Source organism: Pseudopodoces humilis, chromosome 9 (genome assembly GCF_049639895.1).
Source record: "Pseudopodoces humilis isolate 2021_Gansu_Grassland_sample_001 chromosome 9, ASM4963989v1, whole genome shotgun sequence".
Classification (NCBI taxonomy): domain Eukaryota; kingdom Metazoa; phylum Chordata; class Aves; order Passeriformes; family Paridae; genus Pseudopodoces; species Pseudopodoces humilis.
The window spans coordinates 16,333,229-16,355,152 of NC_142208.1; the positions used below are offsets into that span (position 1 = coordinate 16,333,229).

The 21,924-nt window shown below is 39.0% G+C and overlaps 1 protein-coding gene across 10 annotated transcripts in view; it reads left to right on the forward strand.

The window, feature by feature from the left end:
* SORBS1 (sorbin and SH3 domain containing 1) overlaps positions 1-21,924 on the forward strand; it is a 164,655-nt gene that overhangs the window by 11,185 nt on the left and 131,546 nt on the right. The window contains exon 1 of one of the 10 annotated variants that reach the window (XM_088059994.1): positions 4,105-4,141. The exons of the other annotated variants lie outside the window; for them this stretch is intronic. The gene's annotated coding sequence lies outside the window, so the exon portion shown is untranslated. Of the gene's footprint in view, positions 1-4,104; positions 4,142-21,924 lie in introns of those variants that run through there. 10 annotated transcript variants of the gene reach the window in all.

The window sequence follows — 21,924 nt, forward strand, 5'->3', positions numbered from 1 at the left end:
TTCAACAGCAAGCTTAACTGAGCCTGTCTCAGCACCCATCCTTGCCTCCCTGCGATGTTATGCCCATGTTCTAGTTGACACATGCTTCGGTACAGGGCTCTCTGAAGCACCTGTCACGCCTCTTGATGTGGTGTCTAAGAGGGGAGGTTTCTATTTCCAGCTCTGTTACTGATATAGTGCAGGGTGACACGTAAATTACACAATGTTCTTTTATGCTTCCACTCTGTCCTCTCTGATGTGGCTGAAGGATCCAGCCCAGTTAGGGTAGCCTTCTACTGTACAGTAGGAACCCTGGTTTATTTGTGCTAATGTCCAAGATGATTTTGGGACAGTAGAGGGATATTCTGCCCACATCTAATAAGTGAACTTACATGAAAACATAGATTCTATGGGAAGCAATGCTGATGGCTCAGTGCAAGGCAGTCCCTGCTAGGTGCATACTGATTGTGGTACCATCCATAGCAAGTAATTGTTTTGATGTGAGCAAGAGATGTGGTTGTCTTTACATGGCATTTTGTAAATATAGAGAGACATTAACTCTGGCAACATCCACTAATTGTGGATATGCCAGAGTCACAGTTTTAAGCATCTGTTGTATTCTACCCCAGAAGCATCTGTGCTCCCTGTAGTGAGTATGGGAACTTTCACCATATGTGGTCTATGGGAGTGACTTTTGAGTCACTGTGAGTGAAAAGTACAATAGAACTGTGAGACACTATCTTTGGGGGAAAAAAAGTCATTGCTGGAGTTGATTTAATTACCTTCCCTTTCATGAGCTTCCACTCTAAATGCTGGAGCTTTCTACATTTCCTTTTGTTTGGTCAGTGCTTTGTGCAAATCTGCTAGTGACAAGATTTTCAGAAGCAGTGTATGTTATCTTCCTATTTTGCTTTGCCCTCTATGAAATGTTGAGATAAACACTTTTCTAGACACTGAGTGGTTGTGGACCATATGTTCCTGTAAAAGCTGTAATTTCCCACTGAGGTGTTCTGTTTCCGTTAAGCAGTTCTGTGTGTACTGCGTGCTGTAAGACACACTGACTTGAGGAGCTGCATTGTAACCCAGCTGGATACAGTGCTGATGCCGCAACCTGAACCCAAAGCATAGCTCGAGTATTTGGAGCCTAACCTAAGGCCAGATCAGAGTGTGGGTGAGAAAAATTTCTTTTTTAGTTGTATGCAACAGAGAACACACATAGAAAGTGTCCTGGTATGATCAAGAGTAGAAGACTGTTGTTTATGCTCACACAACAGTGATAGCGCAGGGAGACTGAGCCAGATGGACCATGTAATAGAGGAGCAGCTATTCAATCACTAATCACACAATTCAATTCACTGTGTACCCCAGCATTAAAATAACTAAAATAAGATTGTCACTTTCCCCAACCATTCTATACCTCAGGCACTCACTTCATATGTGAAGGTAAAGTTAACAAGTGCCGTGGATCTTCCCAGGGTCCCTGATGCTTCCTACAGAAGAACCACTGTTGCGTGAATTTCAGACTGGATGATGCTGAATTCACTCAGTATTCCACCTTATTCACATCTGTGAGTGTGAATCACATGTTCAAGGCCTCTTAAAATACTTATGTAAGTTTACTCCTTTTTTTTAACATTATTAAGGTTGACCAGCCAGTGAAAATAGAGAGTATTTGGGTCCATCATTTTGCATCTAGTTCTTTTTTCTTTTTTTTTGTAAAGGCCAAATCCAAATCAATCAGGGACACGGACATGGAAGAATTAGCTTTTGTTGTGACAGCTGGCCTAGCACATGTCACAGATGAGGGCTTATGGTGAAAGAGGGACTGTGCACAAAGTTCACTGCAGCTATAAAAATAAGGTGGCCAGTCTCCCTGCTGGGTGTTGGGCTCTTGAGCCTTGAGCTCCCGAGTGTGGACCAGGAGACCCTTGTGCTCTGTGCTGACCCAGCCAGAATAAGAGGGCATGGGTAAGGAACAGCAGAATGATCAATTGTGCGGCTTTCTTATTTCATCGTAGTCTTCTCTAGTTACTGAACCATTAATTATCCAACTTCATTTACTATAGAAAGCATCTACATGATTAGTCCTTGCTTAAGTTTTGGATGTCCAAATTAGGAAAGCTGGAAGCACAAAGGAGCACAAGGAAACAGAAAACAAATACAGTTAGCTAAAGGAAGAAGATATTCAGCACATGAACTCCTCTCAGCTGGACTCTTATGAGCAACTGTTTTTCTGCCTTTATCTTAGAAATCCTTCTTAGATTTTATTTTTCTTAATCCAAAGAAGTTCTGTTTATTATGTAAATCTCAGTACAACTTCCCTTTCTGCCACTTTAATAAGAAAATATAATTTTGGATCTAAAAATTGTGTGTGTGATATACCTGCAGAGTAGCTAGCTGCATGCTAGGTGGTTGTCCACTACCAGAGGGTTGTTAATTTCTATAACTCCCTGATATTTAGGATGCACTAAATGTATGAAATATTTAATGTTTTTCTGGGGACTTCTGCAAGCTATCATTAAGTAATCTATGTGAGATAAAAAGTGCGCTTGTGATTTATTATGGGTTTTTTTTCCTGTTTTAGATAAGAAAGGCCCAAAGGCTCACTTTTTTTGTTTGTTCCTCTGGGTTTCTTCTAGAGAAAAGCATGTCCATTTCCTTTTATTTCCCTTTTTTAAAAAAATAATTTCTTCCAGAGTATATGCATTATTGATGATCTGGTAGAATTATCTCAGGGTTATTATATGAATAGAAGCTGACTAACTGTCCAGGGAAGAAATATTTTAATTTGGATTGCTTAAAAGTTTAAAACAAACAAATAAAATCTCCAAGCTTTTGAACACCTGAATAAATATTTGGGAGAAAAGTTGCTGTTTGCCAGAATGTAACAGCTTGCTCAGATAGATGGCTGAAGGAGCTTTAAGTCTCTGTCTAAGACATCTAAGCAGACTGCAGAATAAGAAAAGTGATATTTTAAATTAAATGAGCAAGTGGTAAAAAAAAAAGAAAATCTGAACACCTCTCCCTCCCATTTTAAAGTTTTCAGGCCTTTATGGATTAAAAAAAAAAAAAAGAGGGCACAGAACTGAAAAGGTCATATTTTATGGATTTTACCTTGGAAGTCTGTGTTATATATATATTAGACTGATAAGCAAGATAGAATTTATGGTAGTAAATATTGACTAATTTGTTGAACACATATTTTTGTATAAAGTTGGCCAGGCAACTGTTTCCTGCAAGTAAAAAAATCTCTGAGTTGCAACTTTTTATCCCCTCACCAGTTGTACAGATATCTTCATAATTTCTGTTCCACAGAACATGGAGGAGTTTGGAAAACATCTTTTTTTGCTGTTATTGATGATTAGTAATTTCTCTGCTTTTAGTGAATTATTCCATTTCTTTCTGCCAGAGGATTTTGGTTTTTATCAGGTGTTAGTCAAGCCAGTGTGTCTCGCTGTGTAAAACCTGACTTTGATAAAGGATTAGTGTTTATATGAGTGTGTAACTGGGGGTGATGCAGATGCACAGGGCTGAAGCAGAGGGAAGGGCTGAGAATGCTGCTAAGTGGAATCTGTCTGGCAATACAGGCCAGGATTGTCCTCCTGTCTAGGAAATAAGGTAATTCATAAAGTCACACCCTGTCCTTCAGTTCCAGACAGAAAACAAACTCTAGACTCCTGCTTCTGTGTTGCTTAACTCCATGAATTTGGTTCATACTATGTTTGTGGGTTTGTAATGTCTTCTGGGCACTGTTTATCAATTACCTCAACATAGCTAGCCAATTTAATTGATTGGTTCCCTGAGAAGCTTTGAGCAGTATAAAAATTAGATATTTTTTCTTAAACTTTAATTTATAGAACAGAAAGCATTTTCCCTTAGATGTTTTTGGGGATTGTGAAGTAATCTACTAGTGCTTTGTGATGGGCTGGTTTTTGGTTGATTTGTATGTCTAGGTACTCAGTGCTTCATAGGATAAATGGTAACTTTAAACTGTGAGAATTATGCTGAGTCCTCTGCTGCCTTTGGAGTAGCTATTGGAGATTATTGAAAATCATTATCTGCTTGTTAAGGGATTTGTACTTTTGGAGCAAGAGCACGTGCCTGCTGTCCTTGCTGAAGAACTGCGGATGACGTGAGTCCCGTGCCATCAGTGATGCCACAGGTAACTCACATGTTGTTTCCATAGTTAAGAAACTTGCATAGTCTTAATGCAAATAGCTACTCCTTTGCACAACTCATGGTTTATAAATCCTATATAAATACCATGGGGAACACGTCTCTCAAGTGCTGCTTTATGACAGAGAAGAACCATGAGAAGACATTGAGGAGAATGCAAGAATAGAAGAGGGGAAATGTGAATCTTTACAGCTTCAGCTCTTCCTCACATTGTTGCTGCTATCTTTAGGAAATGGATGAGAGGATGACACTTTTTTCCTGTACTGGTTTACATTATTCAGGCCTAAGTTCAGGCAAGATTAGAAGTAGAAGTTCGCTGGATTTCAGCAAATTGCTGTCACTAGAGGTGCATTTCATTATTCCAGTGCAACCTTTCAGATCTGTGGTTCTGGTTAACACTGACACTAAATTGGGGAAAACAAAAGTTAATGTAAAAGGACTGTAATGCCTTCTCTGCATGAAACTCATCATACCAGCATGCCATGAAGGAAACACTCTGGTGGGTACCATGTTTTTGGGTACTGTTAAGGCTGGTAACTGACTAGAAAGCTATCTTTCTGGGTACTTGAAGATAGCTTAGAATTCCAGATCCCTCTTTTTTTAAGAAGCACAGGAACAGGAGAAGAATTTTGTGAGTTTAGTTCAGTTGGTCATTTTTGGCCTTAAGGGCTGTCATCATTGTGAGTTTGGAATGATCACTGAAGTGTATTTTCCACAGATTAGTGACTGTCCATTTTCTTTGAGGGAAAATGCCTTCGGTTACTTTTAGCTCCTGCTTCAAGGACCATGACTATTCTATATAGAAATTAAATTTTGTTCTTTCTATTTCTGAGCCAACTCAGAGTGGCAAAAGCCCATCTTATGCCTGGGAAGTTCACATTCTGATCCTTGTCACAGATTTTCTAATGCAAGTTCAGATGGTGCTGCATGAAGCTCCCATGAAAATGCCTGCATGGTGAAGTTCAGTCGCAGTAATTATATCCCGGTAGGAGTGCTGCTATAATTGTAATTGCAATATGTAATTAAGGTGATATAGAACTGTATTACTCACATGGGCCATTTTTTTCATTAGAAATGTGTGATTCTATGTAAATTCTCAGGTGACCTAATCTAATATAGTCACTGATGCCTGCAACTGAGGCAGAAATGCCAATGTAGTCATAAAGACCTTTACACTTGGTTCACTGAACCTGACACCGTTTCACTCTAACTTGTCTTTCAATCTAATCAGTCTATACTAGAATTTAAATTCAGCATTTTTTAATATATTGCCATGCTTTCTGTCTGGAACATTAGACACTGGTCTTTTTTTTTCTTTGCCAAGCAGCATGATGGCAACCAGTAAAGAGGCCAGTGACAATATGAGATTGTTTAATGACAGACAAAAACATCTACAAAAATTCTGTGACTTTCATATGTGGATATCTCTACAGCTGATCCCTCCTGTCCTCCAAAATAGTATCTGAGTAATGTGAGTGTTCTCGGAGTTCTTTTTTGTTTTCCTATTCTTTCATGAGTAAGGTCTGAACCCAGAATCTGAGCATCCTTTAAGATTATATATATCTAGTATTTTAAAATTGAGATAAAAATTGAATAGCTTAGGCTCAGATTTAAATTAATTTATTAGTTATTGGTGCTTTTCAGGCACTTAAAATTATTTATGAAGTACTTCAGATGATTAAGTATGAACTCTTGTCTCCTTTCCAACCTCCTTCTTAACATGCTTGGAAAAATGAAGAGTTATTTTCATTACAATACTGAGGTGTCCTATTGCAGGATTATTGTTTCTCTGGAAAACAACAGAAGGAAGTTTCAGAGGGAAGCATTAAAATGGGATTTCTAAAAGCTCTGAACCAAAAAAGAAAAAAAAATATTCAAAATGTCTAATATATGAGGTTATCTGAAAAATGAAGCAAAACATTGATTAAAACAAAATTCTTGAGTTGAGAAAGGCAGCTGCCCTGATTTGTGAATGTTTAGCCATACTCTGGTTTCAAAGCTGTCATGTAAACTCAGCTTTAATTGCATAAAGATAAATTGCATAAAGATTTTAAGTTAGCCAAATTCTGCAGTTTGAAACCCAGAATTACTTGTGCCACAAAAACCTTAATTCAGAGCTCATTGTTGCACCTCTTTTATCTCTAATGAGCTATAGTGCAAGTCCAAAAAGCAGGTAGTGCTCTGAGTGGCTGTTGTGAGGCACAAAAATCATCCATTAAAGTTGTCTAATGATAATGATAAAAATGTATATGAGACCCAGGCTGGTCAGGACCTGTGATTGCAATTTCTGTATCCAAATGTTCTGGGTGAAATTTCTCCTTTAAACTATTACAGTTGTGTTTCCTCATCCATGGGCTTAAAATCAAAATTTCCTCTTTCTGTAATTCTTTGTTGGCAGTGCTGCTATTTTGAAATTTTATCTGAAGTAACGCTTAGCAACTCTTTCTTGCTGGTTTTGCTACAGTCCTGCTAAACTTAGGCATTCTGTTTTCCCTAAACACTCTTCTACCCTAGTTTAACATAAAGCCATCTGCTTATTTTTCTCTTTTGTCACTATTATTCTGATTTCTTTTTCAGTCAGGCTTTTCATTCTCCTAGCAATTATTTTGATGCATCAGAGATCCAGGTTACTGAGTAGCTTCTCCCCAGCTTGCCTGGTCTGGCTGGCACCCCTTGTAACCCCACGCTCCTGTTGATGTCTTCCCACCACTTTACGCCTTCATTAATTCACGTGTGACGTGGGGAGGAGTGGTTGTCGCACCAGTTCCGCCCCCACACATGTATCATGGATTGAAACATGCTTTGATAAATGTTTCTGATGATGCCTCACCAGGACACAATGAGGAGAGAGATGTGTTTGGGTCCTGGGAAGGGGTCAGGTGTAGGGAGCAGGCCCTGCCAAAGGCTGTGTTTCAGCTGGGTTTGTAACACCTTCCACATGGACATTTTTATCCTTCAGTTTCTGTGTAAATCCACATTAGGCTTTACTTACGAACATTCAGACTTGTCAACTGGAACTAAAAGGTGAAATTTACACTTTGTCATAATGCTGTGTGCTGCTGCTGAGCCTTTTTTTCTTGTTCCTCCCCTGTGTTCCCAGACAAAATGAGAATGGTTGTACACAGTGTCCTAGGAAGTTGTGAGGGTTAATGATTCATGCCACCGTGCTCCGAACATTACAGAGCACTTGGAAGGGATTCTTGTCTCTGTAAAAAGATTCTGCTTTTCTGCTATAAGTTGAAGGGTTCAAGTAAAAATTTTGAAAAACATCTCTTTTTATCTAAGTCATATATTCCAAGAGTTTTTTGTGGCTATTGTTGCAAAGTTTATTGGAAAAGTAGTGGGAGGACTGCCTGCATTTAAGTTGCCTGAGTGGCAGAAAGGGCAAAGCTTACAGTGTTTTCAGATGAGTGCAGCCAAAATTTTGCCACTTGACTTGGGCCTGCTTTTGTTTGGTGAAATTGCAAATAGAATATGAAAATGTTTGTTGTGAAAGATAAATTTGTAGGAGTTGTTGTATTTGATACTTTTCCTTTTTAAGTAGAAACAATATAAAGAGCTTAATTCAGAATAGAATAAATCTCAGTGTTGTTGCTGTGATTGTATAAAATGACACTGCTCTGCTCTACATTTGCCTTGAAACTGTTTATAATAGTTAGAATGTCATTCCAGAAGAGAGTTTGGCTTAGGACTTCTTTTCTTAGGCAGAGAAAGCCATTTTATTCCATGTATGGACCTGGTCTCTGAAAGCTATTTTAGTGAGTAGCTAGAAAATATTTTTTAGTGAGGCACGATTTCATTTGTGTTTACATGCATTGGCCAATTTAATGAGGGAGCTACATTGTTCTGCAATTCTGCTTTGCATTTTTTCAGGGAAAGAACAGGAATTTTTAGGTGCAGGGTGGAATATGTGTTTTTTAAACACTTTTTAAAAAGCCACATATTGAAATCACTGTATTCTCTGTTTAGCTACTGAAGAATGAAACCCTTCTGTGCCTAGAGGAGACTAAAAAAAAAATTACATCCCCAGTTGGTGTTAATCAACATTGCCTTTAACAGAACCAAGCCATTTTTAAACCAGTGCAGACACTGATTCCAGCTTTCACATTTCAGTCTTCAAAAAAGCATTAATTTCTCTTGTTAGAGCACAGTGACAGGAGGGTAAGGAAGATCTGCTGCTTCTACAGTGCAATCTAAAACCTTTCTTTAAGCTTTCATCTTTTGGACTATATTATGGCAGATCTGCAAAAATCTGATGTAAGGAGATGGGATAGAACTACTCTGGGAATGGCAGCTGGGTATTTGCTCCCAGGACAGCTTCCCAAAGGGAAGGATCCCCAAAGGGTGGTAAGGAAACAATATATTTGACTGTGTCTATATTTTGGCACTATTCAATGCTTAAGGAATAATTTTTAGTATTTTTCTGTTTGAGGCACCATTTGATGTTTGTTTAGAATCCTCCCTAGTAATAATTGATATGATGTGATCTATTAACTTGGAGGAAATGTTGTAAAATACTGTTTAGGTATATTAATATTAGATATAATTAGAAATAGTAGTCTTTTATGCCATTCAATACTCATTTGAAAGTTCAGAATCTGTAAGCAGCAAATGGTTATGCTAATAAGGCTGCCCAGTCTCCTCTATAAATATTCCAGAAAGTCCTTTATTCTTCTTTCAGGGGATTTGTCTCTGGAATTAAAGGGCAAATTGCACCTCTGACAAGACATGCAGCCTTTGTGTTGAGACTACTGACTGCTGACATCTATTGTTATAATCTTTATACTCTAAGTGACCTGGAGTCAGATTTTCAAGGTATTTATTTGCTTAAGAGCCATTAGACTCTAAATGGGATTTCAGAATTGCCTAAGTAAATTAGAATCCTAATTCACACTGTAGATCTTATTAGGAGACTTCATGTATCTCCAGGTGCCTAAATACCTTTGTATAGCTGCCTGTTGGATACTGGGGACTAGCCTGGAAGCATCCCTCAAGGCCTTGGCAAAACAATAGCCAAAGCACAACAGTTTTTAGTACTTTTGAAATTAGTAATTGAATTCAAATTACTGAAGAAGAGGTGAAAGGCTTTGAATTTGTTACTGATGTTTGTTTTTCAAAGTGCTGTGAGTCACCAGTTTGTATGCCTGTGTTTCAGTGCTGGGCTGGAGTGGATGTGAGGCTGATAGAGGATACATTTGTAGCTTGTGCCAGTTCAGCACCAGCTGGGCTTAGCCTGGAGCCATATAGTACTTCTTCTATTGATATGAATAAAGACTTACATTACAAGAGATGTTAGCAACTGTCAGAGAAATCCATAGTTGATATCTCATCAGCTTGAACCTTAGTATCTCCTCAAAACATGGCCATTCCTTGGATTACTTTTGTTCACCTTGGGGGTCTTGCAAGTTTGTTTTTTGGGCACATGTTCAGTAGACAGTCCTGTAGGAACTTCTGTTTGTTTCTGATGAAGTTTCTTGAAATTTTTTAAAAATTATTCGTTAAACTTACTGCTCAGCTTCATCTTTCTCCTAGCAGAGAAATGAGAAAGCATGCAAAAACTTCAGAAGCTGCAGAATTGGGTCCTGTAAATACTCAATAGGTCTTCAGAAATTCAGCTGTGCAGAAGTGTGATTTTTAGACATTTTGATATTTAGAACTTTGGAGACATTTAGTTATATGATGATTATTGATTTTATATATCTCAGAGAATTGGTACTAAGTTCTTAACAGTCAATCGAGAAGATTCTTCCTCGAGGGAGAAGTTTGCTTTCAAGCATGTGGTTAAATTCAGGTAACTTTAAAATTCATCTGTCCTTGATTTTGGTGTCATGTCCACTTATATAAGAAATAAAATTTGTACAGATTATGTGTGTTGAGAATCTTATGACGCCTTGGGATATCACTTCGGGCTCTGTTCAAATACCAGTGATAGGTGTTCATTATAGACATTATGTTTACTCTCCTCCATTGGTGGTGTAAGAAGCCAGGCTTTTCTTGAATTTTAGGTAGTCTAAAGTGTTTATGGTGATCTTGAACTAAAATGCACGGTAGTCAACACCAGAGTTGGGCACATAAGGGGCAGTCTGAGCAATGCCATGTATCTCAAGGCTGCTGAACAAATTTGAGAGAGACTGATCTATCTCTGGTTCATGTATTGACCATCAACAAGGTTGTTTAAAGTGAGCAGTGAATTCCAAGGGGAATGTTTTCGTTGGCCTATGTGGATCTTACATCTTCTAGCATCACACAGTGGTCATTTTTTCGTTCTCTCTTAAGACTTCTTTGAAGATTAATGCAAAGCAATTTCTCAGAAACCCTGTTGAGAAGAATTTTTCTTTTATTTACTTCTAAATGTCAAATATTTGTTTTTCTCTGTAACTCTTAGAAATTCCTACATTGTGAAATACACCTGGAATTTACTGGATATTGAGGAACACTTTTCATTAAAAGTGGTAAAGGTAGAGAAGTCAGAGGAAACTGTATTAGCATACAACAATGCCATGGTAGAGTAGCTCTCAGTAATAAAAGGTAGCTCTATATACCCCAGGGCCGGACCACATGGTACAGCTTTTTGTTTTTGTTGTGTTCTTGGAACTGATGGGCAAAGTCTTTTAATCTGAAGCAGCAGAGGTTCATATTTCTAAGTTAAAGTGTTTTGTCTGAGAATGGTATTCCTAGTATGTTTTTTTAGGGCAAAGGAGGATAATCAGTAGCAAAACACAATGAAGTGCTATTGGTTAGGCACATTGGTGTTGAGAGAAGTACGCCATGTCATACAATTTAAGCCCCAAATTCCAAAGAGCTATTTTGTCTCAAAAGATAAATTTGAAATGTCAAGACAAATTCCCTTGTTTATTTTACTGGGGATTTCACAGGTGCTGAAAGGCGTGAGACACTTAATAACAGTAGGGTTCCCAAATACCTTGGATCTCTCTGAATATCCTGAGTAGAAAAAGTCAATAACACTCTTCTGAGCATGTACCACATGGAGAGGGCAAAACACCTGTTTTTGAGCAGTCATTAGCAAAGGCTGTAAATACGACTGGGAAAATATTACTGTATTCATAGTTGTAATGCCATGCTGCTGTCACTTGAAAATGCTGAAGCTCTGTAGTAAGCTATTAAATGGAAGTCCATTAATATCCCCTTTGAAGTTTTTCATTCCAGGTTCTTGAATATATCTGCCTCCTTTTTTGCTACAATAGGCAGTTTTGTTTTCTGCTCACTTGCATACCAAGTACTGTTAGTGAATATTTAATTTCTGTTTATGCAGAGACTCTTGCTATGTAGGAAAACATATTGTACAAGAAAAGTTTCAGACCCATTCTCACACTGAAAATGAAAGTCTGGTTATTTATTGTAAGCCTGCTTCTGGAAATGTTGTAGTTTATTCTAGATTAAGTAACCTTTGAAATGGTTAGATGTGGAAGCTCCATGTTTACTGGGTTTTTATGGTGACTGTTATGAGGCAAAGTAGTGATAGATTATTGAGCATGCTAAATGGGGAAGAAACAAATATAATGGAAAGGGTTGTGATGGAAATCGGTGATGACTGATTCCTAGACTTTAAGTCTTTAAGACAGTGTTTTTAGGGGCTACAATAGATTCCAGCTTTTATTACTGCCTAGAGTCATGTGGAGGCAGGAGATGAACCAAGTATTAAAAGTATTATTAGAAGATTGTGTAGTATCTGATGCAAGTACAGGTGGATGAAGGGTAAACAAACCATCAGAAATATGCAAGTGTATCTTTAATGCCTAAGCCCTCAGATGAATGTGTCCTTCAAGATGGTTTCTGTTTTGTATGAACAAAAGATTGTGCTGTGGTGTAAGTAGTCCAGTTCACTGTGTATCTGGCATCAGGTTGCTTGTTGGTAGGGATCTTGAATTAGTCCAAAGTCTTCACAAATAAGATATTCGATGCTCAGACAAAGAAAGTATTTTGGTAAATGACATTGCAGCTTGAGAGCAGAATAACTCCTGTGTGTGTCTGCTAGGTTAGGTGATACGTGCAGTGTTGCAATCTGTCCATTTGATAGCATGCTTTGAGTGATCTAAATATTATGTTTATTTGTTTGACAGGCATTATGCTTTACTGTTGAGAGCTCAAATGATTCACTGGCAGTAGCAATTAATCTATAATAATCTACCTTGAGCATTTTTTTTTCATTAAACATGAACTAAAATGATTTGTTGGAGAATCAGAATGGATTTTAAATGCTTAAACCAAAATAGCTTTTCACACAAGATCCTTTGCAACGTCTTTCTCTTTTCAGCACTTTTTGTAGCACTATTCCCAGAGATGAACTCACTAACAAGAGACAGGCACTGTAAGATAAGAGTCTAAAACCTGATCAGATACCTCAGTGTGAGCTGTGGGAAATGTGTGCATCATGGAAAAAAACAGCTTCTAAAAAGAACACCACCACCAATTAAAAAAGCCCTATTGTTGTGAAGATCTGTGGATATTATTCTTTATGTAGTGCCAAGAACAAGATCCAGAGTCAGGAAGTGGTATTTAACTTTATTTGTTATCTTAAAGTCCATGATATCTTCTTTGTAGAGACAAAGTCAAAGGAAAAGAGGCTAATTTTCTCAGTAACTTACAGACTTCCTCAAGACCTGTTTTCCCCAGGTCATTTAACTTAACTGCTCTATGACTGCTAAAAGTGAAATGATAAACTGTCTTTTACTGCAGCCTGGGTGTCTACAGACGGTGGTGGGGATGAAAGGATGTTGTATCTCCTATTTCCATATAGCTGCATTTGATGGATGTGGCACCTCATGGTTAGGAAGAAAGGTGACAATTATTTTATTGCACTATTCGTATTACAGTAGTGCTGGTAGGACACAGGACTGCAGGCTCCATTTTTCAGGCTCTAAAAAAAGTAAAATTAGTTTTTGCCCCCAAAAGCTTACATTTCAAATAAATGTTGTAGTGTAGAAACATTTTATCAGTGGTTAAAGTATCTTTTTTTTATCTGCCTCATTGAAGGATCATGTAATGAAGTGTAAGCTTGAGAAGAAGTGGAAAGCAATTTTCACTGAGCCTAAAACAGTGCTGTGTAATTCTTCTTTATGACACTACTGAGTGGTTTCTTGTACTCTCAAACCATAGCAACTGAATGCCAGTTTTTCAGGTCTGTTCCAATTCATTTAAACTCACTTTTTTTGACATCTGTATCCTAGACCCAAGTTTATGTGCATGTTAACCATCCACCAGCAGAGGTGTTCTTAAAGTAATATGTTGTATCAGTTCAGCAGTGTACTGGATGTATTATGGGTTTGAGAAAAAAAAAAAAAAAAAAAAAAAGAAGGAAAAAACCTCAACCCCAAACCCTCTGAAACAACTTGATTTGGAAGTCTTTCCTCATCTTGTTATGGTGGTTCAGTTTGTATACATGAGCATACATGTTACAGTGTGTGTGGAGCCACAGGACAGATAAAATTACAAGCTGAAATATGGTTGTCCTTCTAGAATCAGTCTTGCACTGAATTTTTCAGTGTCTCATTATGTATATATTTTAGTGACTTGTGCAAGTTATTCAGAAAGCTTCATTCTAAGGAAGCTGAACTCCACTCTTCACCACAGGGTCTCCCAACTTACCTTTGTATTTGTGACAAGTATGGCCTGTGGCATTGCACCTTCCATCATCTTGCTGCCAGTAGTCTCTGTTTATTTGATGGTCTCTTCAACTATAATTGAAATGATCATGTTGTAAAATGGAATCACCTTCTTTACATTTGAAGGCTGGCTCCAGGTGCCCATGTGGGTGTGATGATAAGGGTTTGGGAGGTGGTATGAACTGTAACTAAATTAGAAGCTCTGTTCCTGTGTTTCTTCATCTATAAAAATAGGGAACTTGTTATATGCTTTGGTTCAGTCAAAAAATGGAGCATGTGGGCGCAGTAGGAAAAGCTTATATTTTCTTAGCTTCTGAACTAAAAAATTTTAAGCTTAACCTCTTTTTTATTGTTGTATTTCTTATTTAGCTTTAACATAGCATGGCAGAACCAGGAAACATGCAGTGTAGTGGCTGGCCTAATCTACAGTAGCTTTCCCTTCCCTAAGGTGCTCTAGTGCTCACAGTGATGATAGATAGCTATTGGTATTTTAATTGATGTTTAGTGTCCTCTCACTGTCACCGTGCCTGAGTTTTGTGGTTGTCCCATCTGGTGGCTGTGGGCACTAGGGTTAATAGGAATGCAGGCATAGCTGCTCTGGGTCAAATCCCTCCATGCTTTAGTTTGTTAAAATTTCTGATGGCCTCTAGGATGTGACAGAAAGGACATAGCACTTAAAGGTATCTTTCACTATCATGGACTAAATTAGAGCTGTCCTAACTTCCGGAGGGAATATGTAATGATACCAAATAGTTACAGAAGATTGAAACCAGGCAGGAGTTATTAGGCTGTAGAGGAGAAAATGTACTTCTTTCTGCTCCTCTGTTCTTTAGCTCCTTCTTCTATCTTAATGAACTGTAATCTGGATGAAAAACAAAGCTTGGGGGGGAAAAAAGGAAAAACACTCTCCATTCTCTTGAGCCTGTACACTTAGCTCCTTAAGGAGACTAGCAGTGTTTCCTTTCTCACTGTAGAAGTATGATTACGTGGCAGCCTTCCTTTTTCAAATTTTGAGATTTTTTTTCCTCCTTTTCTCCCTTAATTTTTGTTTTATTTCTCACTTGCATTGCTGAGTCTGGTGCTATTTTGCCTGCATCTCTAAAATGAAAATGGGCTTTGTGCTCATGAACTTCTATTTGGAAGTGATGACAAGTCCTTGATTGGGGCGCCGTTGCCCTTGTCCTCATTAAATATTTTATCCTTTCTGATATCATTGAACATGCAACTGTAATAAAAGCCAAGTTTTTTCACTGGATATATGTAGAGGTTGATGCCTTTTATGTTTGTGTGGGAACATCTCACAGTGATATCTGAACATGGTTTTCTCCATTTCACGGGTATAAAATGATGCTTGTGCCTTATTAAAAGGGACTAGAAAGATTGCTGGGGAGAGACTCTGAAATGCAGTATATAGTAATATTTATGTAATTAATGTCCTGGGATTTGAATGAAAAATACTGCTGTTTTGTAACCATAATTTTCAGTTTCTGGCAGCCTCAGAGTAACAAGGAAACTGTAAATTGCACTCTAATGTCCCTAAGCTGTTGTCTCTGATGGGAAAAATTGACAATTTTGCCTGTCTTAAAGTGATGATTAGCTGGGATCTAAGTATTATATTAGCATAGAATCATGTTCAAATGTAATGACATTAGTGTGTCCTTCCAAGGATGACATGTGGCAAGTAACCTACTTTATTTTCCCCCCTTTTTTATTTGAGAAAAGATGAAGGATATTCAGAAAAGAAGCCAGAAGAGAAATAAACTATGTGTATTCCTCTGACTTCCCCCTATGCCCCTCCTATGACCCTGTCCAGGTCAGATAGCAGGTCAGGTACCAAGCACTCTGAATGTCTTGAGCTTTCATTGTACTTCTCAGTGTGGACTACCAGACTTTTTTGAGTTGTCAGTGGCTGCACTGCTGTCCATAGCTGTGCTAGGAAAGTAGTCAATAAAGGGGTCATGTACCTACAACTCCCTGTTCTTCAACCATCAGAAATGTAATATACAAGCACATTATACTGATGGAATTGCAGCCCCTTCTGAAAACCCTGTCCCTTTGTGGGGGACATAGTTTGTCCTTTCCGTAACGGGGTTGAATGATCATAGTACCCCTGACCTGGTTTAGTTTACACTATTGCAAAACAACTGAATAAAGTTCAGTCCATCTGTCCTCCAAATCCAACACCACCAAAAGTCTATGTTTCTGTGATGCTCAAAGACTAGAAAAATAATCTTCATTCTGTAGTGTGTCCCTGGTGCAGAACTCCCAGCCCTCTCCAGCAGCCTGAACATGGTGTGTGTTCCTACTGTGCTGTTTCCTCAGAGCTGGGTTCATGTATGGGGAAACGAACATGAGCTGGAATGGTCTCTCTGACAGTAAATAACAGTTTGCTGTTGTCTCCTAAGAGAGTCCTTTGGCTTCCTTACAGAAAAGACGGGAAGATGAGGGGAAGAGCTAGTTGTTGGTGACCTAGTTGGGTAGTCAGGGTTCTCTGGAAATGGACTGTGTGGACTACAGGCTGGTAGAGCCAGAGCAGCCAGCTTAAGAGAGTTGCTGCCAGGTAGGATGTAAGATGTGAAGGTTTGTTTCAGTGGAAGATGGTATTAAATCCTAAGCAAACTTGTCTAGACAATCTTTACAGCTCTTAAGCTATGCCTTGTACAGAATGATTACTTTTCAAATGTTCTCTGCAGTCCAGTTCAGGCTATTTTTCCTTCAGACCATATTTTCAGGGGGATTGCATTCCATACAGTGATAATAGGCAGTCTCAGTCATTTTGGCCCCAAGAGATTTTCTGGGAGAGTTTCTCAAGTGAGTGATTTACTGTCTCCTGCCCTGTTCCTTCTCCAACAGAGCAGAAATTTTATGACCTCAAAGCTAATGCACTTCAGTGTCTCTGGATGGAGACAGCAACATTTTTGCCAATGTAGTTTTGGACCATTATTCTCCCTTTAATTTCTCACATTTTTTTTGGAAGCTTCTAACAGAAATCATGACCTTAGAAGCATCTGCTGGAAACTAGTCACTCCAGACACAATGGAAAGATGAATTTTTCTCTTCATGCCATGGTACCCTCCCTCTGTGAAGTTGGAGCTGTTTCCTGTATGTAAATAAATGGAGAGCAGGTCATCCTTTGGCTTAACATGAACCTTTATCTGTCTTGTCTTCATCAGACCACTGAAGTTCTTTTATTTATTAAATTGTCTCCTAATCAGTGGCTACTGTTATATGTCAAAAGATTTAGGAAAAAGTTTCACATGTCATTTCATATCTGAAACTTCCAAAAAGTCTCTTATAGAGAAAAAAAATTTGACTTATTTCTTTACATTACTGTATTACTGTAGTTTTCTCTTCACCAATCTCTTGTTTATATGAATATAAAATTTCTCCATTGAATATCCTAGTATTGTGAATGTAAGGACTCCGTTATTTTGGCATATAATTTATAGGATTTGTATGAGTGACAAATGATTGACTCTGTACTGAGGTGGACAAAAGAAGGTGTCAGATCTTGGCATTGTTATATTTCCATTGCATGGGGTAAAGAGTCAAATCTGCAAATGTAAAATCTAGATTATGTGGGCTGTACTCCTGTGGTACATTTGTATTGAAAATTGTTTTACCTGAAACAATTTAAGGAATTATAGAAATTACAATACTTAAGGTATTAATGATATTACATCTAATTCTTAATAAGTCTTAAAAATTAAGTTGATGCACCTGATGGATAGGTGACCCACTTGGTGGGTGAGGGGAAGGCTTTGGATGTTGTCTACCTGGACTTCAGCAGAGCCTTTGACATCATCTTCTGGAAAAGCTGGCAGCTGTGGCTTGGACCCTTTGCTGGGTTAAGAACTGGCTGGATGGCCAGGCCCAGGGAGTGGTGAAGAATAGTGCTGCATCCAGCTGGTGGCCAGTCAGTCACTGGTGGCGTTCCTCAGGGATCAGCTTTGGGCACAGTCCTGTTTAACATCTTCATTGATGAGCTGGATGAGGGGATTGAGTCCACCATTAGCAAATTTGCAAATGACACCAAGTTTCAAGGGGAGTGTTGATCTGCTGAAGGGTAGGAGGACTCTGCAGAGGGATCTGGACAGGCTGGGTAGATGGACCTAATTCAGTGATACAAGGTTTAACAGGACCAAAGTCGCAGGTATTGCACTTTGGCCACAAGAACCCCATGCAGTGCTACAGGCTGGGGACAGAGTGGCTGGACAGCAGCCAAGCAGAAAGGGACCTGGGGGTTCTGGTTGACAGCTGCCTGAACATGGCCCAGCAATGTGCCCATGTGGCCAAGAAGGCCAATGGCATCCTGACCTGTATCAGGAATAGTGTGGCCAGAATGACTGGGAAGTGAGTCTTCCCCTAGACTTGGCACTGGTGAGCCCCCACTTTGGGTGCTGTGTCCTGTTCTGGGCCTCTCAGTTTAGGAAGGATGTTGTGATGCTGGAGTGAGTCCATAGAAAGGCAAAAGGCTGGTAAAGGGTCTGGAACACAAATCCTGTGAGGAGTGGGTGGGGGAGCTGGGGTCATTTAGCCTGGAGAAAAGGGGCCTCTTGGGAGACCTCATCATTCTCTACAACTTCCTGAGAGGAGGCTGTAGCCGCATGGAGGTTGGTCTCTTCTCCCAGGCAACCAGTGACAGGACAAGAAGATATGGCCTTAAGCTGTGCCAGGGCAGGGTTAGGCTAGACATTAGGAAGAATTTCTTCACAGAAGGAGTGATTGGGCGTTGCAATGGGCTGCCTAGGTGGTGGAGTCACCATCCCTGGAGGTCTTTAAGAAGACTGGCTGTGGCACTCAGTGCTATGGTCTAGTTGGCAAGGTGTTACATCATAGGTTAGATCTGATGATCTCAAAGGTCTTTTCCAACCTAGCTGATTCTGTGATTTTGTGTAATGACACTAAGTTTAGAGCAATACTATTTAGAGGGAAGGTACTGGATGCACTGTAATGAAGTTTAGAAGCCTGTATGGGGTCTATAGCCAAGAGATGTATTTGAAGGTTGAAATTCTTGTGTTGGCAAGTAAAAACAAAGAGGACAAGTAAAACTATATGTTAGTATTGTTATTATGGTGTTATGCTATAAACTGGTGAGTATGACTGAAGAAGGTACTTTAACTGTACTTGTTGAGAATTCAGTCTTTTGAGCCCATACGTACTCCAATTAATGCTGTTAATATCATAATAAGTTATCGTAATTACTTTTGAAAATGTTCTCTTAGTTTTCCAGATGGTACCCCAGATATGATGGGAACTTCCCCAGTGAATTTTGCCTTCCATGGGCTGATAAGAATCTGTTTGTTAAAGGTTTTTAATCCTCTCTTTTTATATTCATGTTCTGCTTTGGCCTTGTTTATTCACAAATGAATACCTCTGATTATTTTAGCTGTCGTGTGTTCAGTATTTGATGCTTTGCGTAGTAGAACTGGAATAAACTGTGCTATAAGATGTTCAGTGTGTACTTAAGACAATGACCACTTAGCTGTCTCATTTCCTTAGCAATATTTTAAAGATTAATCATAGAGAGCACTGTAAGCCAAGAAAAATACAGTTGAAATAGATTTTTCTTCATGGTGTTTTGCTTGGACTCAATATTTTGATAACTTGGTGCAGGATACACAACAACCAGAATGGCTTGTTCATTTGACTGAAATTTAGATGAGCAGCAATAGAGCAATTCTTAAATATGCAAGGCTAAATTTGTTGAGCCTGTTTCTTGGCCTTTGATGAGATTGCAGTAAACAGATGTTTAATACCAGTGGCAGAATTGCACATGCTTCCCTTGGGATTGGAGGGGTGGCCACTCATTTGATAAACCCTAGGCAGAGGCAAAGGTATAGACTTCCAAGCAGCTGAAACAATGGCCTCTGTGTCAGGGAGATTACCAAGTTGCTGGTCTCTTTCTGAAGTAATATATTGGTATGTTTTGTTTTGTTTTGGCTTAATTTGTTTTTTTTCTGACAGGCAATCAGTCAGTCTTAACTGAGAATAATTTACTTAGCTGTGAATGAATGAGTCATGGGATCAACTAAACTTGAAGATGAGCATTTGTTATTTGTAGTTTGTTTGAATACTTAGTAATACAGCAGGGAAGGACTGGGGGAATTTTGATTTTACCTGGTGTGGATTTGACTGGGTTTTGGGGAGAGACAGCATGTCACATGCATGCTGGCTGCTTGTACATTTTAAATGCTTGAACACTGTGCATTTAAACCCTGGATGGGTGAGATGCCTGGGAGAGAAGACTCTGAAGCTCACTGAGGCTGGATTGCCTGTGTGCAAATGAAGACAAATCCTTAGCAAGGTTACCTAGTCACTGCACAGACCTTTGCCAGGCTGTGTTTCTCAACAGTTATGCCTCAGCTGAGTAAATACACCCTTTGAACAAGGATCATATTTGACAACGGAAATAATGTTTGTCATGCTTTCAGGCTCAAGCACAAACCAAAGCCCTAAAACCTGTGTCTGAGATGTCACCAGTCAGTCTTGTTTCCTAAATGAATGGGGTTTGTGTTCTGTGCTGTTACAGCTCTTCAAGTATCCTCTATATCTCCTTTGCTCCATATACATTTTTTTGTTACCTTCTTGGGCCTTTTTTCTTATTGCTTGGTCTTTTCTACATCAGGATGAAAAGAATATTGAATTCTGCCACTCTGATGTGGAGTAATTTCCATCTTTAATTACACAAACTCTTTGCATAGGGTTGTTCAATTATTTGTATTGTGGTAGTGTCTTAGATTTGTCTGAAGGTCTGCATGGATTTTCACAAATGCAAAAATATGTATTGCCAGTAAGAAAGACCTCAGACCTACTTTGGCCTATCTTGCTTTTCGTGTCGAATGAATATCAGATTCATATACATATATATATATACACACACATATATACACACACACACACACACACACACACACATATATATATATATATATGGTACAGTTCCATTGGTTTTGAAAGCAGATTATAGTGCATCAGAGAGTCAGAGAAGGCATAAAGCTTGTTTGCTTCACTAAGTTATTCAATACTGCAGCTGGAGATGGGGAGGCCATATGCAGTATGCTGTCCCTGCATGATACAAAAGATTTCATTTGGCTGGGGCTGCCTCAAGCTGTCACAGGTGTTCTTCTTTCATTTACAATAGCTCCATTAAAATATAAATGACTGCATTTATTACATCAGCTCTTTTTCCTTCTTTGGAATACCCCAGCTAAAGTTACATTACACATAACAAATGTTCTTGCTCCCTTGAGAATTAGTTTAATTACTGATGTAGGTGGGTAAAAGATCTATTGCGTCTGAGATGTTAATTTTATCATGCTTTAATTAAGAGGTCAAGTGTGAAAGGCTGCAGAATACCTCCCACTTAGAGATGCTGAATAGAGAGGTGGGGGAAGAAGGCACTGGTATGATGAGGCTTTTACTGTCTGTAGGAGTATTAACTTTCCCTGTGTATCTCATTACAATGAGGTGGGCATCTGGAAATACATGCCAATTTCTATTTGCTCATTGTGTTTTCTACCATTAAAGGTGTTTTCCATCTTCAGTCTTTGAAACTTCAAAACATCTTGTCTCTTAATGATGCTGGTCACTCCTTCATCACTCACCACCAGTTTCCATAGGAAATGTCAGAACTGTGCTCTCTTGTCCAGTGTGTTTGATGAACAGGACTGCAAGTATCCTATGTCCCTGTGCTCTGGTACAAGAGGGGATGTGGAGCTTGTGTTCACCAGAGGACCTCAGGTGCTACCATCTCTGATTATGCAGTTGTTCCTTGCTTATGTCTCACTGTGAGCTTGGACAGATTCCTTTTGGCATTTGGTTTGAAAGTCTGGTTCCTGGCTAACTCCAAAAACAAGGAAATGGTCTTGGAAAGCATTTGAGGAAAAAGTGGGCAGGCAGAAGGGGGTGTCTCATAACAAGATTAGAGAAAACAAGACTGTAGGAATTCTTTCAAGTAGGGCATCTGGGACATTTTCCACTGAGCTTGTTATGTTTGTTCCAGCAGCTGGAGCAGCAATGGCATAGGTAAGAACAGGTGTTCCCGTGGCTAATGTTTGAAGATTTTCTTGAGACTGACTTGCTGCACTTTCAGAAAGACTAAGTGACCAAGTGAAGCACTACTGTTGCTATCTGAGCAGCTTTA